The 15,268-nt window shown below is 46.5% G+C and overlaps 1 pseudogene across 1 annotated transcript in view; it reads left to right on the forward strand.

Annotated features, from left to right (window-relative positions):
* LOC311149855 (copine-5-like) overlaps window positions 1–15,268 on the forward strand; it is a 79,410-nt pseudogene that overhangs the window by 4,068 nt on the left and 60,074 nt on the right. The window contains exons 3-4 of the transcript in view: window positions 2,886–2,927; window positions 3,730–3,805. The product of the transcript in view is annotated as a copine-5-like (transcript). The remainder of the gene's footprint in view (window positions 1–2,885; window positions 2,928–3,729; window positions 3,806–15,268) is intronic.

A 15,268-nucleotide genomic window follows, 5' to 3' on the forward strand; every position in this document is an offset into this window, starting at 1 on the left:
AGAGAGAGAGAGAGAGGGAGGGAGGGAGGGAGGGAGGAGAGAGAGAGAGAGAGGGAGAGAGAGGGGGGGGATTATGGTGGGGAAAGGAAGAGGTAGTCTAGGTGCAGAGATAGAGAGGGGGCAGGGAGAGGGAGAGAGAAGGAGAGGGAGAGAGCAGGGGAGGGAGAGAGAGGCAGGGGAGGGAGAGAGAGAGTGACACAGAGAGAGGCAGGGGATGGAGAGAGAGAGTGACGCAGAGAGAGAGCGAGAGAGAGGGAGCGCAGGTGTTATTCCTGTAGTGCTGAGACTTCAATCTGTGGGAAGTGGACACCTGCTGTGTGTGTGTGTGTGTGTGTGTGTGTGTGTGTGTGTGTGTGTGTGTGTGTGTGTGTGTGTGTGTGTGTGTGTTGTGTGTGTGTGTGGTGTGTGTGTGTGTGTGTGTGTGTGTGTGTGTGTGTGTGTGTGTGTGTGTGTGTGTGTGTGTGTGTGTGTGTGTGGCCCTATCAGAGCCTCTCCCACACCACAGGAGTCGATGATCAGCCGCTACCCTCTTGCTGTTTCCGTGTGTTTTCTCACCTCGCCACCCTGCTGAAGCTAATTGGCCAAGACAGCTGGACTGTAGGGGTTGAAACCATAGAAATAGAATTAGAGTGGGAAAGCCATTGGACCAAAGCAATTTGACTACACCATCATGGGTATTAATGAGGATGACCGTTCTAGTAATTGTATTTCTATGGTTTGAATACGAACCCTGGGAAGACAGAGACCCTGAGAGAGAGATGGGGATGGATCGTCTTTAGATACTGTATCGAGCTGGCGGTATAGATTACACTATAGATTTCCTGTGAGGAAATAGATTTTGATTGGTTTTCTTTTGGCAGTCCTGCGTTATTGCTTCACCTAAATGCAGTAATCAGTGTCTTATACCACTGTGTAATGTTACGCAACACTGTGTAACGCTATGCAACACTGTGTAATGTTACGCAACACTGTGTAATGTTATGCAACACTGTGTAATGTTATGCAACACTGTGTAACGTTATGCAACACTGTGTAACGCTATGCAACACTGTGTAACGCTATGCAACTCTGTGTAACGCTATGCAACACTGTGTAACGACATGCAGCACTGTGTAACAATATGCAACACCGTGTAACGCTATGCAACACTGTGTAACACTATGCAACATTGTGTAACACTATGCAACACTATGCAACACTGTGTAACGTTATGCAACACTGTGTAACGCTATGCAACACTGTGTAACACTATGCAACACTGTGTAACACTATGTAACACTGTGTAACGTTATGCAACACTGTGTAACGTTATGCAACACTGTGTAGCACTATGCAACACTGTGTAACACTATGCAACAATGTGTAACACAATGCAACACTGTGTAATGTTATGCAACACTGTGTAATGCTATGCAACACTGTGTAATGTTATGCAACACTGTGTAACACTATGCAACACTGTGTAACGATATGCAACACTGTGTAACGATATGCAACACTGTGTAACGTTATGCAACACTGTGTAACGATATGCAACACTGTGTAACACTATGCAAGACTGTGTAACGATATGCAACACTGTGTAACACTATGCAACACTGTGTAACACTGTATTATGTCGTCACTGTGTTGTACACATTATTGGGTTGTGATGGTATTCTGTTTCACAGCAGTACGTTTTGCAGCAGTACGTTTTGCAGCAGTTAGTTCAGCAGCAGTAAGTTTTGCAGCAGTAAGTGTCTTTATGTTTAACGCAAGTTCAATTTAAACTCCACATTCAATGTCATTACTAAGGCGTATTTTCCAATCATTTTGCCATTTCAGACTTAATCGGTTTCTTTGATTATTATTAAGTATCTAATTAGCTAATGTGGTTTTTAAACCTCCTCAGCTTCTTTCCTAAAAACTTTAAATTCTCTTGATAGGATAATTGTTTTGGTTTTACTTCCATCTCCCTTTAAATGCTCTTTTGAAACCTTTTCATGTGCATTCACTCAAACATTCGTCTCAAGGGTGTTCTGTGAACTGCTCTTGTCACGGTCGTTTATAGACTGGGCGGACCAAGGCGCAGCGTGATAAGCATACATGTTTATTTAAAGGAATAAACACTCGACAAAACAACAAACGAAACGTGAAGTCCAAGGTAGCACACAAACATACCTAACACGGAACAAGATCCCACAACTAACTAGTGCCAAATAGGCTGCCTAAGTATGGTCCCCAATCAGAGACAACGAGCTACAGCTGCCACACCAGCCAACATAGAAATAGACATACTAGAACATTTCACCATAGAAATATACAACATAGAATATACACACCCTGACTCAACAAATAAACGTCCCCTGAGTCAGGGCGTGACAGCTCTGGCTAAGATCGATTTAATTATCAGTGTTGCTAAATGCGTAATGAGCTTTAATGGCCAGTCTCACTGCTGTAGAAACCAAACACAAAGTATTTTAAGAGTCCAGCTCTCAGGCATTTTAAAGGGGTAATCTGGAATTGATTGGTACATCAATTTTTTGACTTTTATTATTATTGAAGAATATAACTTATAAATGCCTCATGAGCTTAGTTCAGCGGTCTTACTCAATCACAACCCAAAATATAATTTATCCAGCCCCATCCCTCAGCTGTTTACCAAACAAGGAGCTACATTGTTGTTGTTTGAATCTCAGATTGCCCCTTTAAATTCTAAAGACTCATTCTAATGAAGCTTTCTGATAATTCTAGAATATTGCCCTGAAGGACAGTAGGACACTGGTGGAGGTTAAGTGAAAGTAGATAGATGTACTAACACACACACACACACACACACACACACACACACACAGAGAGATATGCACACACACGTTCCTCATCCTTGGGTGTGTTTTGTTTTTCAGGACAATCAAGGCAGAGGTGTACGACTGGGACAGAGATGGCAGGTAAGGAGGCGACACACACAGACATGCAACAGCACACGCACATACACACAATAATGTTTCCACTTGATTCGTTTCCAGACGGGAAATGATTTATGCATGTATGGCAGAAGTATCATTTGTGTTAGGATATTCCTCATCATGTTTTACAAGATAAAGCACTACTAAAACACTGTTATGTGTTTCACTACTACAACACCGTTATATGTTTCACTACTACAACACCGTTATATGTTTCACTACTACAACACCGTTATATGTTTCACTACTACAACACCGTTATATGTTTCACTACTACAACACCGCTATATGTTTCACTACTACAACACCGTTATATGTTTCACTACTACAACACCGTTATATGTTTCACTACTACAACACCGTTATATGTTTCACTACTACAACACCGCTATATGTTTCACTACTACAACACCGCTATATGTTTCACTACTACAACACCGTTATATGTTTCACTACTACAACACCGTTATATGTTTCACTACTACAACACCGTTATATGTTTCACTACTACAACACCGTTATATGTTTCACTACTACAACACCGCTATATGTTTCACTACTACAACACCGCTATATGTTTCACTACTACAACACCGCTATATGTTTCACTACTACAACACCGTTATATGTTTCACTACTACAACACCGCTATATGTTTCAGCAGCTTCATTCCTGCTCTGTTGAGCCAAGTACACAACACATCCATCGTATTTCTACACCCCCAGAGGGACTGTCTATATACACAGTCTGACATTTTGTTGTTGTTGTGTACTTTACCCTCCAGCCATGATTTCATCGGCGAATTCACCACCAGCTACCGAGACCTGTCACGGGGCCAGAGCCAGTTCAATGTGTACGAGGTGAGTGGAGAGGGAGGGAGGGAGGGAGGGAGGGAGGGAGGGAGGGAGGGTGGGAGGGAGGGAGGGAGGGCACTCATCCAAAGGCATACAGATAAAACAGAGAATAACATAATAAATAGACCACAGGCCCTTGTAGGAGGAAAGAGAATAGCAAGCACAATCTGACATAGCATCTCTGCTACCCAGTCAGGAGATGTACACTACATTACTGTACTGCAATATTAGCATTAGCGCTAGTATCTACTCAACATTATGCTAGCATTAGCATAACTTTCCCTGGTTCACACTGAACCCCACTGAGTTTGGCTATGGTAATAGCAACCTGGGCAGCAAAGGGGATGAGGTAAGGGATTAGAAGGAGATGGAAAGCTACAGTGCAGAGCTAGAGGGCCAGGCCTAGGTTCGACTGCTCTCCCACAACCCTGCACAGTGTCTGCGTCCCAGATGGCATCCTGTTACCTATATAGTGCACTACTTTTGACCAGATCCATATTGGCCCAGGTCTAAAGAAGTGCCCTATATAGGGAATAGGGTACTGTACAGTGAAGTGGATATAAGGATACTAGTCTACGGCTGGGTCTATGGCTGGTCCCTGGTCATTAAAACCGTTGCCACGTTACATTAACTACTGACAGGGGGAGGGAGAGAGACAATTACCGTACGACAGACCACATATTCACGCTGCACAACCTAATTGACAAAGAAACAAACCAGAACAAAGGCAAAGTCTTCTCATGCTTTGTTGATTTCAAAAAAGCTTTTGACCAAATTTGGCACGAGGGTCTGTTATACAAACTGATGGAAAGCGGTGTTGGGGGAAAAACATACGACATTATAAAATGTATGTACACAAACAACAAGTGTGCGGTTAAAATTGGCAAAAAACACACACATTTCTTTCCACAGGGCTGTGGGGTGAGACAGGGATGCAGCTTAAGCCCCACCCTCTTCAACATATATATCAACGAATTGGCGAGGGCACTAGAACAGTCTGCAGCACCCGGCCTCACCCTACTAGAATCTGAAGTCAAATGTCTGCTGTTTGCTGATGATCTGGTGCTTCTGTCCCCAACCAAGGAGGGCCTACAGCAGCACCTAGATCTTCTGCACAGATTCTGTCAGACCTGGGCCCTGACAGTAAATCTCAGTAAGACAAAAATAATGGTGTTCCAAAAAAGGTCCAGTTGCCATGACCACAAATACAAACTCCATCTAGACACTGTTGCCATTGAGCACACAAAAAACTATACATACCTCGGACTAAACATCAGCCCCACAGGTAACTTCCACAAAGCTGTGAACGATCTGAGAGACAAGGCAAGAAGGGCCTTCTACGCTATCAAAAGGAACATAAAATTCGACATACCAATTAGGATCCGGCTCAAAATACTTGAATCAGTTTTAGAACCCATTGCCCTTTATGGTTCTGAGTTCTGGGGTCCGCTCACCAACCAAGAATTAACAAAATGGACAACACCAAATTAAGACTCTGCATGCAGAATTCTGCAAAAATATCCTCTGGGTACAACGTCAAATGCCAAATAATGCATGCAGAGCAGAATTTGGCCGATACTCGCTAATTATCAAAATCCAGAAAAGAGACGTTGAATTCTACAACCACCTAAAAGGAAGCGATTCCCTAACAAAGCCATAACCTACATTTACATTTTAGTCATTTAGCAGACGCTCTTATCCAGAGCGACTTACAGTTAGTGCATATATATATATATTCTTTTTTCATACCCCCAGTGGGAATCGAACCCACAACCCTGGCGTTGCAAACGCCATGCTCTACCAACTGAGCTACATCCCCGCCAGCCATTCCCTCCCCTACCCTGGACGACGCTGGGCCAATTGTGCACCGCCCCATGGGTCACCCGGTCGCGGCCGGCTACAACAGAGCCTGGATTCGAACCAGGATCTCTAGTGGCACAGCTAGCACTGCAATGCCTTAGACCACTGCGCCACTCGGGAGGCAAGTTGGTCCTGGGGCTCTGTTCACAAACACAAACAGACCCCACAGAGGCCCAGGACAGAAACACAATTAGACCCAACCAAATCATGAGAAAACAAAAGGATAATTACTTGACACATTAGAAAGAATCAACAAAAAAACTGAGCAAACTAGAATGCTATTTGGCCCTAAACATAGAGTACACAGTGGCAGAATATCTGACCACTGTGACTGACCCAAACTTAAGGAAAGCTTTGACTATGTACAGACTCAGTGAGCATAGTCTTGCTATTGAGAAAGGCCGCCGTAGGCTGACCTGGCTCTCAAGAGAAGACAGGCCATGTGCACACTGCCCACAAAATGAGGTGGAAACTGAGCTGTACTTCCTAACCTCCTGCCAAGTGTATGACCATATTAGAGACACATATTTCCCTCAGATTACACCGACCCACAAAGAATTCAAAAACAAACCCAATTTTGGGTGAAATACCACAGAGTACCTTCACAGCAGCAAGATGTGTGACCTGTTGCCACAAGAAAAGGGCAACCAGTGAAGAACAAACACCATTGTAAATACAACCCATATTATTTATTTTCCTTTTTGTACTTTTTGCACAACTATTTGCACATTGTTACAACACTGTACATAGACATAATATGACATTTGAAATGTCTTTATTCTTTTGGAACTTTTGTGAGTGTAATGTTTACTGTTAACTTTTGTTAAAGTATTGTTTATTTCACTTTTGTTTATTATCTATTTCACTTGCTTTGACAATGTAAACGCCAATAAAGCCTTTACATTTAAATTGAATTGAAATTAAGAGAGAGAGGTAGGAAGAGAGAAAAAGCGAGAGAGAGAGAGAGAGAGAGAGAGAGAGAGAGAGAGAGAGAGAGAGAGAGAGAGAGAGAGAGAGAGAGAGAGAGAGAGAGAGTTTGAGTTTTAAAAAAAAACTTTATTGGGTCTGGGAACCCACAACACAATAAACACTCAAACAAACAAAAACATGGTTAAACATCAATTTAAAACACAACACTAAATCTTCCTCCACTATAACTAAACACAACAACCTCTGAATACCCCATATGCTAATAAACAGCCCAATGTTATTTACCAGTTTGTAATAGGAAAACTCAACCCTCAGTCTCGCTGCCAACATCCCCTCCAGCATGCCCACCACGTCCACAGACCCCTGTCCCCGAATACTGTTCTTTTGTGTCTTCCAAATTGCTAATTTAGCTGCCCCTGACACAAAGTTAAGTAAGAGAACTACACCCCTTCGACTAAACCTGTACTTTGGCCCAAATATAAACAGTTGGGAAGAGAAAACCTTTCCCAGAGCTGAGAACCAACTAGTGATCAGGTCAATCATCCCGACCAACCTGAGACACTGTAAAAACAGATGTGCCAGAGTTTCAGACTCAGCACAGAAAGGACACCCCTCCCCAACAGTAGGATTCAGGTGTACCAGATGCATGTTGGTGGCTATGGCTCCATGTATTATCCTCCATTGGAGGTCAGCTGTCCTCTTATCAATAGGCAGTTTATATAAAGACAGCCTTTTGGGAGGCACCTGGACCAAACACACCTGCCCACCTCGTCGATTTGACCCCTTCCAGGGAAGGACCACGGGACACTTTTACACATATTATGTACATGGCCTTCTTTCCCACCGCCTTGAACTCCTCCAGCTCTGGGGTATGGAAGGAAAGTAGCATCCCCACTTCCTCCTCTAATGCCCCTGCCGCAGCACTAACATTCAGCGCAGGGAACACATAATCCAGACCATCCATCCACCGATCAGAATTGGAAATATCAGTCACATACTGCCGATGAAGTACTGGCAAGGAATCGCAGACCTCAGCTACGACCTTCCTCAGTAGGCGAGATGATCGGATCTCCGCTCTTACTCCCAGCTCCTCCAACGATCAACTCCTGCTCCGCATCAGATGGCCCCAGCTTGGTACACCCCACACCTAACAGGCATGAACGTAGGCTGGCTGAACCCATAGCACGGGACTGGATGACAGTGTTATAAAAAAGAGGGTCTTCAAAAAGCCACATCCCTTGTGGCGTGCCGGCCTTACGGGACATGTAGAAAATTCTCCAAGCTGCATAACAGACTCATAGAATGGAGTCAGGCCAGACAAACCACCCCCCTCTAGCCTCTCCAAGCCTGCATAGCAGACTCATAGAATGGAGTCAGGCCAGACAAATCACCCCCCTCTAGCTTTAAGAGGAAAAGGTGCTTGTCTAAGCCCAAACAGCCCGCTCTCCTCATCAATATGTAGGCTGTATCGAACCAGCTAGAACCATCACTGTACAACAGTCTCTGGGCTGCTTGAAGCCGGAAAGCCATGATCCTAGAAGAAATGTCCACCAGGCCTTGCCCACCCTCGTGCAGTGGCAGGTACAGGGCTGCAGCTTTAATCCAATGTTGCCCAGACCAGAAGAAATTGACAAGGGTCCTCTGAAGCTCTTGTATCAGGCTGTAAAATCATTAGTCTGTGCCATAGGGTAGAGGTGGCTAGGTTATTGGCTACCAGCACCCTTCCCTTTAAGACAGCTGGAGTAGCACCCATTTCCACCTAGGCAATCTGGCACACACCTTCTCCACTACACCCTCCCAGTTCTTTTTTTGAAAGACATCGGAGCCTAGAAAAAAAACATCCTATCTCTGCCCCACTGAAGCCCCCCTGGTAAACGTAGAGCGGACCCTATCTGAAGCTGACCTGCCCACAGCGATTCACTCTTTTCCCAATTAACTCTTGCTGAGGAGGCCCCCCTCATACACCTTTAGAGCATTTGAGAGAACCTTAACATCCTCACCCCCTGTAATAAAAACTGCCATACGCAGACAGTGCTATCGTGGGACCCTTCATAACCCCTGGCACAGAGAAACCAGTAAGCCTCACTCTTAAAAAACAAAGCATTGGTTCAATTGCCAGACAATATAACTGTCCTGAAATTGGGCATCCTTGCCTAATACCCCTATGGGGCAGGATGGGGCAGCTCAAACCACCCCCCACCTTCACCATACATGAGGCCCCAGCATACAGTAAACTCATCCAAGACAACAAAACATCCCCAAACCCAAAGGCTTTCATTGTTTTAAACAAGTACTGGTGGTCCACACGGTCAAAAGCCTTCTCCTGATCCAAAGAAAGCAAACCCACATTCACATCAGACAGTTTACAAATGTCTAAAACATCTCTTATTAGAAACAAGTTATCAACAATAGAACGGTCAGGTACACAGTAAGACTGGTCCTTGTGGACCAACAGCCCCAGATATTATTTCATCCTGTTTGAGAGACACTTAGATATAATTGTATGTTCTGCACACAGCAATGCAAAAGGTCTGCAGTTTTTTTAAAGAACCAAATCCCCCTTTTTTGGCAACAATGAAAGCACAGCACGTTGACAGAATACAGGAAGAGAACCCTCATGAAAAGATTCACACACCATTTCATAAAACTCCCCCCAAAATTGCTTATTGAAATCAGATGGTAAACCATCGATGCCAGGGGCTCGGCCTGATGAGAGCTGCATAACTGCAGTGGACAGCTCCTGCAGAGTAATGTCAGAGTCTAAAGCAACTCTCTGCTCAGAGTCCAATTGAGGAAGTCCATGTAACAACTGTTCAGCACATAGAGGATCACAATCCTCCGCCTTATAGAGGGCAGAGTAGAAATCCACGGCATGTTGGCGCATCTCAAAGTCATCCATGGTCACCTTCCCATCAGGGAGACGAAGGCAGACCATCTGTTTGCGTTGCAATGTCGACTGCCCTAGGTTTTTTTTAAAGCACTAGGAGCATCCATATCCTTGAGTGTAGCAAAGCGAGACCTAATCAAGGCACCCTTCACTCTTTCCTGTAAAAACAACCTCAGTTCATGTCTCTTGTCCTGTAAGTTCATGACTAGTCCGGGGTCATTCTGAGTGAGCAACTTCAACTCAATAGATTTGATGTCCTGTTCAAGGGCCCTGATAGTCTCTTTAACTTCAATTCGAGACAGAGCGGTATACTGTTGACAAAACACACGTATTTGGGCCTTCCCAACCTCCCACCATTGTCTCAAGGACTCAAAATTCAATTTAATAACCCTCAATTTTTCCCAAAACAACAACAACTTTTCACAAAACATGGCGTCATGTAATAACTTAACATTAAAATACCAATAAGGTGATGACCTTCGTGGACAAGTGAATATCAACAGTGACAATATGGGGATCAGAAAACCCCACAGGAGTGATGTCACACCTTCCAACCCTACCACAGTAGTGCTCAGATACATACAACCTGTCTAACCTTCCTGCACTGACACGACCTTCATTAACTTTTAGCCATGTGTATTGACTAACTTTTGCATTTCTTACTCTCCACACACCAGAAAGCTCAAACTCAGTTAACCTCTTAAGGATCTGACCCTTTTTTTAAATTTTCGCCTAAAATGACACACCCAAATCTAACTGCCTGTAGCTCAGGACCTGAAGCAAGGATATGCATATTCTTGATAACATTTGAAAGGAAACACTTTGAAGTTTGTAGAAATGTGAAATTAATGTAGGAGAAAATAACACATTAGATCTGGTTTAAAAAAATGTTTTGTTCCATCATCTTTGAAATGCCACAATATAATATTGCAGTTTAGGCGCAATTTTGATTTCAGCAGTGTATGTGTAAAGTTTCAGATTGATCCAGTGAAGCATTGCAATACTGGACAATTTTGTATCAAGTCTGCCCAAATGTGCCAAATTGGTCAATTTATACATTTTCAAGTACATAACTATAGAGAACATACAAAAATGATATGGTAATACAAAATGTAAGTTTACACACTCCCAGGAATGTCATACATGATGGATCATTAGTTTATACACTAACTTTCACACATCTAGATGGCCGGGCGGGGTGGGTGGGAGTGGAGCCAGAGACAGCAGGGGTTCAAACTGTAGAACCCAGTTCCTACATTTGAATATATAAAAGGATTTTATCAAACAAAACTATGCAAAAAAAATTCTCTGGGACCCTTAGGATGACAAATCAGAGCAAGATTACTGAATGTAAGTACATTATTTACCTTCAGAGGTGAATATATCAAACCAGTTGCCGTGATACGTTTTTTGTTGTTGTGCACTCTCCTCAAACAATAGCATGGTCTTGTTTCACTGTAATAGCTACTATGAATTGGACAGTGCAGTTAGATTAACAGGAATTTAAGCTTTCTGCCCATATAAGACATGTCTATGTCCTGGAAAGTTTGCTGTTACTTACAACAGTCATGCTAATCACATTAGCTCACGTTAGCTCAACCGTCCCGTTTACGGGACACCGATCCCGTAGAAGTTAATAGAACAGACAGACAAATTGCTGACCACAGTTGAGGTTCTTCAGCAGTGCGATCAACAGTAAAATGTAAAATCCACTGTACAGTTCCAGTCCCCCCCCCTAAAACCATACACCCCTCTTGGTCACACTGGCTTAAGGTTTCCTTTATTTGATCAAATACAGCAATACGCTCTGTACCCTCATTAGGAGCATAAACGTTTCAAAAAATGTAATTAAAAAAACATCCGCCTTGACCAATTAAACCAGACCCATGACAATCTCTGTTGTAGATACCATAGTCACCCCTAAGCCTGAGGAAAACAAAATTGCCACCCCGGCACTGAAATTAGTACCATGACTGAGCATATGCATTGTCCTGCTGAAAAGTGAACCTCCGTCCCACTCTTCCGTAAAGCCCAGCTCTGTGGAGTGTACGGCTTAAAGTGGTCCTGTGGACAGATACTCCAATCTCTGCTGTGGAGCTTTGCAGCTCCGTCAGGGTTATCTTTGGTCTCTTTGTTGCCTCTTTGATTAATGCCCTCCTTGCCTGGTCCGTGAGTTTTGGTGGGCGGCCCTCTCTTGGCAGGTTTGTTGTGGTGCCAAATTCTTTCAATTTTTTAATATTGGATTTAATGGTGCTCCGTGGGGATGTTCAAAGTTTCTGATATTTTTTTATAACACCACCGTGATCTGTACTTCTCCACAACTTTGTCCCTGACCTGTTTGGAGAGCTCCTTGGTCTTCATGGTGCCCCTTGCTTGGTGTGTCACGCCCTGACTCAAGGGACGTTTATTTGTTGAGTCAGGATGTGTATATTTCGTGTTGTGTTTATTTCTATGTTTAAGATCTAGAATATGTAGATCTATGTTGGCCTGTGTGATTCCCAATCAGAGGCAGCTGTAGCTCGTTGTCTCTGATTGGGGACCATACTTAGGCAGCCTTTTGACACCTGTCAGTTGTGGGATCTTGTTCCGTGTGAGGTATGTTATTTGTCTACCTTGGATGTCACGTTTCGTTTGTTGTTTTGTCGTGTGTTTAGTCGTGAAATAAATATGAATGCATATCACGCTGCGCCTTGGTCCTTCTTGTCCGTAAACGATCGTGACATGGTGGTGCCCCTTGCTTAGTGGTGTTGCAGACTTGGTGGTGCCCCTTGCTTAGTGGTGTTGCAGACTTGGTGGTGCCCCTTGCTTAGTGATGTTGCAGACTTGGTGGTGCCCCTTGCTTAGTGGTGTTGCAGACTTGGTGGTGCCCCTTGCTTAGTGGTGTTGCAGACTTGGTGGTACCCCTTGCTTAGTGGTGTTGCAGACTTGGTGGTGCCCCTTGCTTAGTGGTGTTGCAGTTGACATTAGTCCTATAGATAATATAGGTAGCTGCTAATAGAGAGTGAGAGCTGTAATGGACTGTGTGTTATGACCCATCACAGAGACAGAGAGAGAGAGAGAGAGAGAGAGAGAGGAGACCTGTGTTGTATGGTATGACCCGGCCACTGAGTGATTAAGTGTGTAGGGGGAGATGAGAGGGGAAGCCTGGGTCTTTACCAGGCCAGGAAGAGAACCACAACACCGTGACAGAGTGGACAGAAGCCTGGGGGAGAACCACAATACTGTGACAGAGAGGATAGAAGGCCTGGGGGAGATCCACAATACTGTGACAGAGAGGAAGAAGGCCTGGGGGAGATCCACAATACTGTGACAGAGAGGATAGAAGCCTGGGGGAGATCCACAATACTGTGACAGAGAGGAAGGAGGCCTGGGGGAGATCCACAACACTGTGACAGAGAGGAAGGAGGCCTGGGGGAGATCCACAACACTGTGACAGAGAGGAAGGAGGCCTGGGGGAGATCCACAACACTGTGACAGAGAGGAAGGAGGCCTGGGGGAGATCCACAACACTGTGACAGAGAGGATAGAGGCCTGGGGGAGAACCACAACACTGTGACAGAGAGGATAGAGGCCTGGGGGAGATCCACAACACTGTGACAGAGTGGAAGGAGGCCTGGGGGAGAACCACAATACTGTGACAGAGAGGAAGGCCTGGGGGAGATCCACAATACTGTGACAGATAGGAAGGAGGCCTGGGGGAGATCCACAACACTGTGACTGTCACACTCTGGCTCCGGGACTTGTAGTTGAGCCAGGGTGTATTCGTTTTGTTGGGGTTTTGTTTTGGTTAGGTTGGGTTTAGGGTGTGTTCGTTTCGTTGTGTTCTGTTTGGTTGGGTAGTCATGTGGTTGTGTTTCCTTGTTTGTTTTCAATGACTCCCAATCGGAGGTAACGAGTGTCAGCTGTCGGCTCGTTATCTCTGATTGGGAGCCATATTTAAACTGTGTGGTTTCACCTTGTGTTTGTGGGTTTTTGTTCAGTGTTTCAGTCGTTGTACTGTGGACTTCACGAGTCGTCTTTTGTTTTGTATTTTCGGTGCTTTTCAATTAAAGTCATGTTCGTTCAACGCGCTGCGCTTTGGTCTCCTCCTTTCGACGATCGTGACAGAAAAACCCACCACAAAAAGACCAAGCAGCGTGTCAAGCGGCAACAGGACCTACCTACACAGGATTTATGGACTCCCATAAAGGATTCATGGACATGGGAGGAGATTCTGGATGGTGAGGGGCCTTGGGATCAACCGGGAGAATATCGCCGTCCTCGTGAAGAGCGGGAGGCAGCTAAAGCCGAGAGGCGGCGATATGAGGAGGCAGCACGGAGGCAAGGCTGGAAGCCCGAGAGTACTACCCAAAAATTTCTTGGGGGGGGGCTAGAAGGGAGTGTGGCGAAGTCAGGTAGGAGACCTGCGCCTACTCCCTGGACTGACCGTGGAGAGCGAGAGTACGGGCAGACACCGTGTTACGCAGTAGAGCGCATGGTGTCTCCTGTACGCAGGCATAGCCCGGTTCGGTACATTCCGGCTCCACGTATCGGCCGGGCTAGACTGAGCACTGAGCCAGATGTCATGAGGCCGGCCCCACGCATCCGGTCACCAGTGCGTCTCCTCGGGCCGGCTTACATGGCACCAGCCTTACGCATGGTGTCCCCGGTTCGCCTACATAGCCCGGTGCGGGTTATTCCACCTCCCTGTACTGGTCAGGCGACGGGGAGCATACAACCAGGTAAGGTTGGTCAGGCTCAGTGCTCAAGGGAGCCAGTACGCCTGCACGGTCCGGTATTTCCGGCACCACCTCCTGTCTCCAGTCCACTACCACCAGTGCCTACACCACGCACTAAGCCTCCTGTGTGTTCCCCGAGTCCTGTGCGTCCTGTTCCTGCTTCCCGCACTAGCCCTGAGATGCGTGTCCTCAGCCCGGTACCTCCAGTTCCGGCACCACGCATCAGGCCTACGGTGCGTCCCCAGGGTCCAGCATGCCCTGTTGCTTCTCCCCGCACTAGCCCTGAGATGCGTGTCCTCAGCCCGGTACCTCCAGTTCCGGCACCACGCATCAGGCCTACGGTGCGTCCCCAGGGTCCAGCATGCCCTGTTGCTTCTCCCCGCACTAGCCCTGAGATGCGTGTCCTCAGCCCGGTACCTCCAGTTCCGGCACCACGCACCAGGCCTACGGTGCGCCTCAGACGGCCAGAGTCTGCCGTCTGCCCAACGGGGCCGTAACTGTCCGTCTGCCCAACGCCGTCTGAACTGCCCGTCTGCCCAACGCCGTCTGAACTGCTCGTCTGCCCAACGGCGCCTGAACTGCCCGTCTGCCCAACGCCGTCTGAACTGCCCGTCTGCCCAACGCCGTCTGAACTGCCCGTCTGCCCAACGGCGCCTGAACTGCCCGTCTGCCCAACGCCGTCTGAACTGCCCGTCTGCCCAACGCCGTCTGAACTGTCCGTCTGCCCAACGCCGTCTGAACTGCCCGTCTGTACTGAGCCTGCAAAGCCGCCCGTCTGCCATGAGCCTTCAGAGCCGTCCGCCAGACCGGAGCCGCTAGAGCTCTCCGCCAGACAGGATCAGCCAGAGCCTTCCGTCAGACCGGAGCCGCTAGAGCTCTCCGCCAGACAGGATCAGCCAGAGCCTTCCGTCAGACAGGATCAGCCAGAGCCTTCCGCCAGACAGGATCAGCCAGAGCCTTCCGCCAGACAGGATCAGCCAGAGCCTTCCGCCAGACAGGAGCAGCCAGAGCCTTCCGTCAGACCGGATCAGCCAGAGCCTTCCGCCAGACAGGAGCAGCCAGAGCCTTCCGCCA

Source organism: Coregonus lavaretus (genome assembly GCF_964263955.1).
Source record: "Coregonus lavaretus genome assembly, chromosome: 22".
NCBI classification, from domain to species: domain Eukaryota; kingdom Metazoa; phylum Chordata; class Actinopteri; order Salmoniformes; family Salmonidae; genus Coregonus; species Coregonus lavaretus.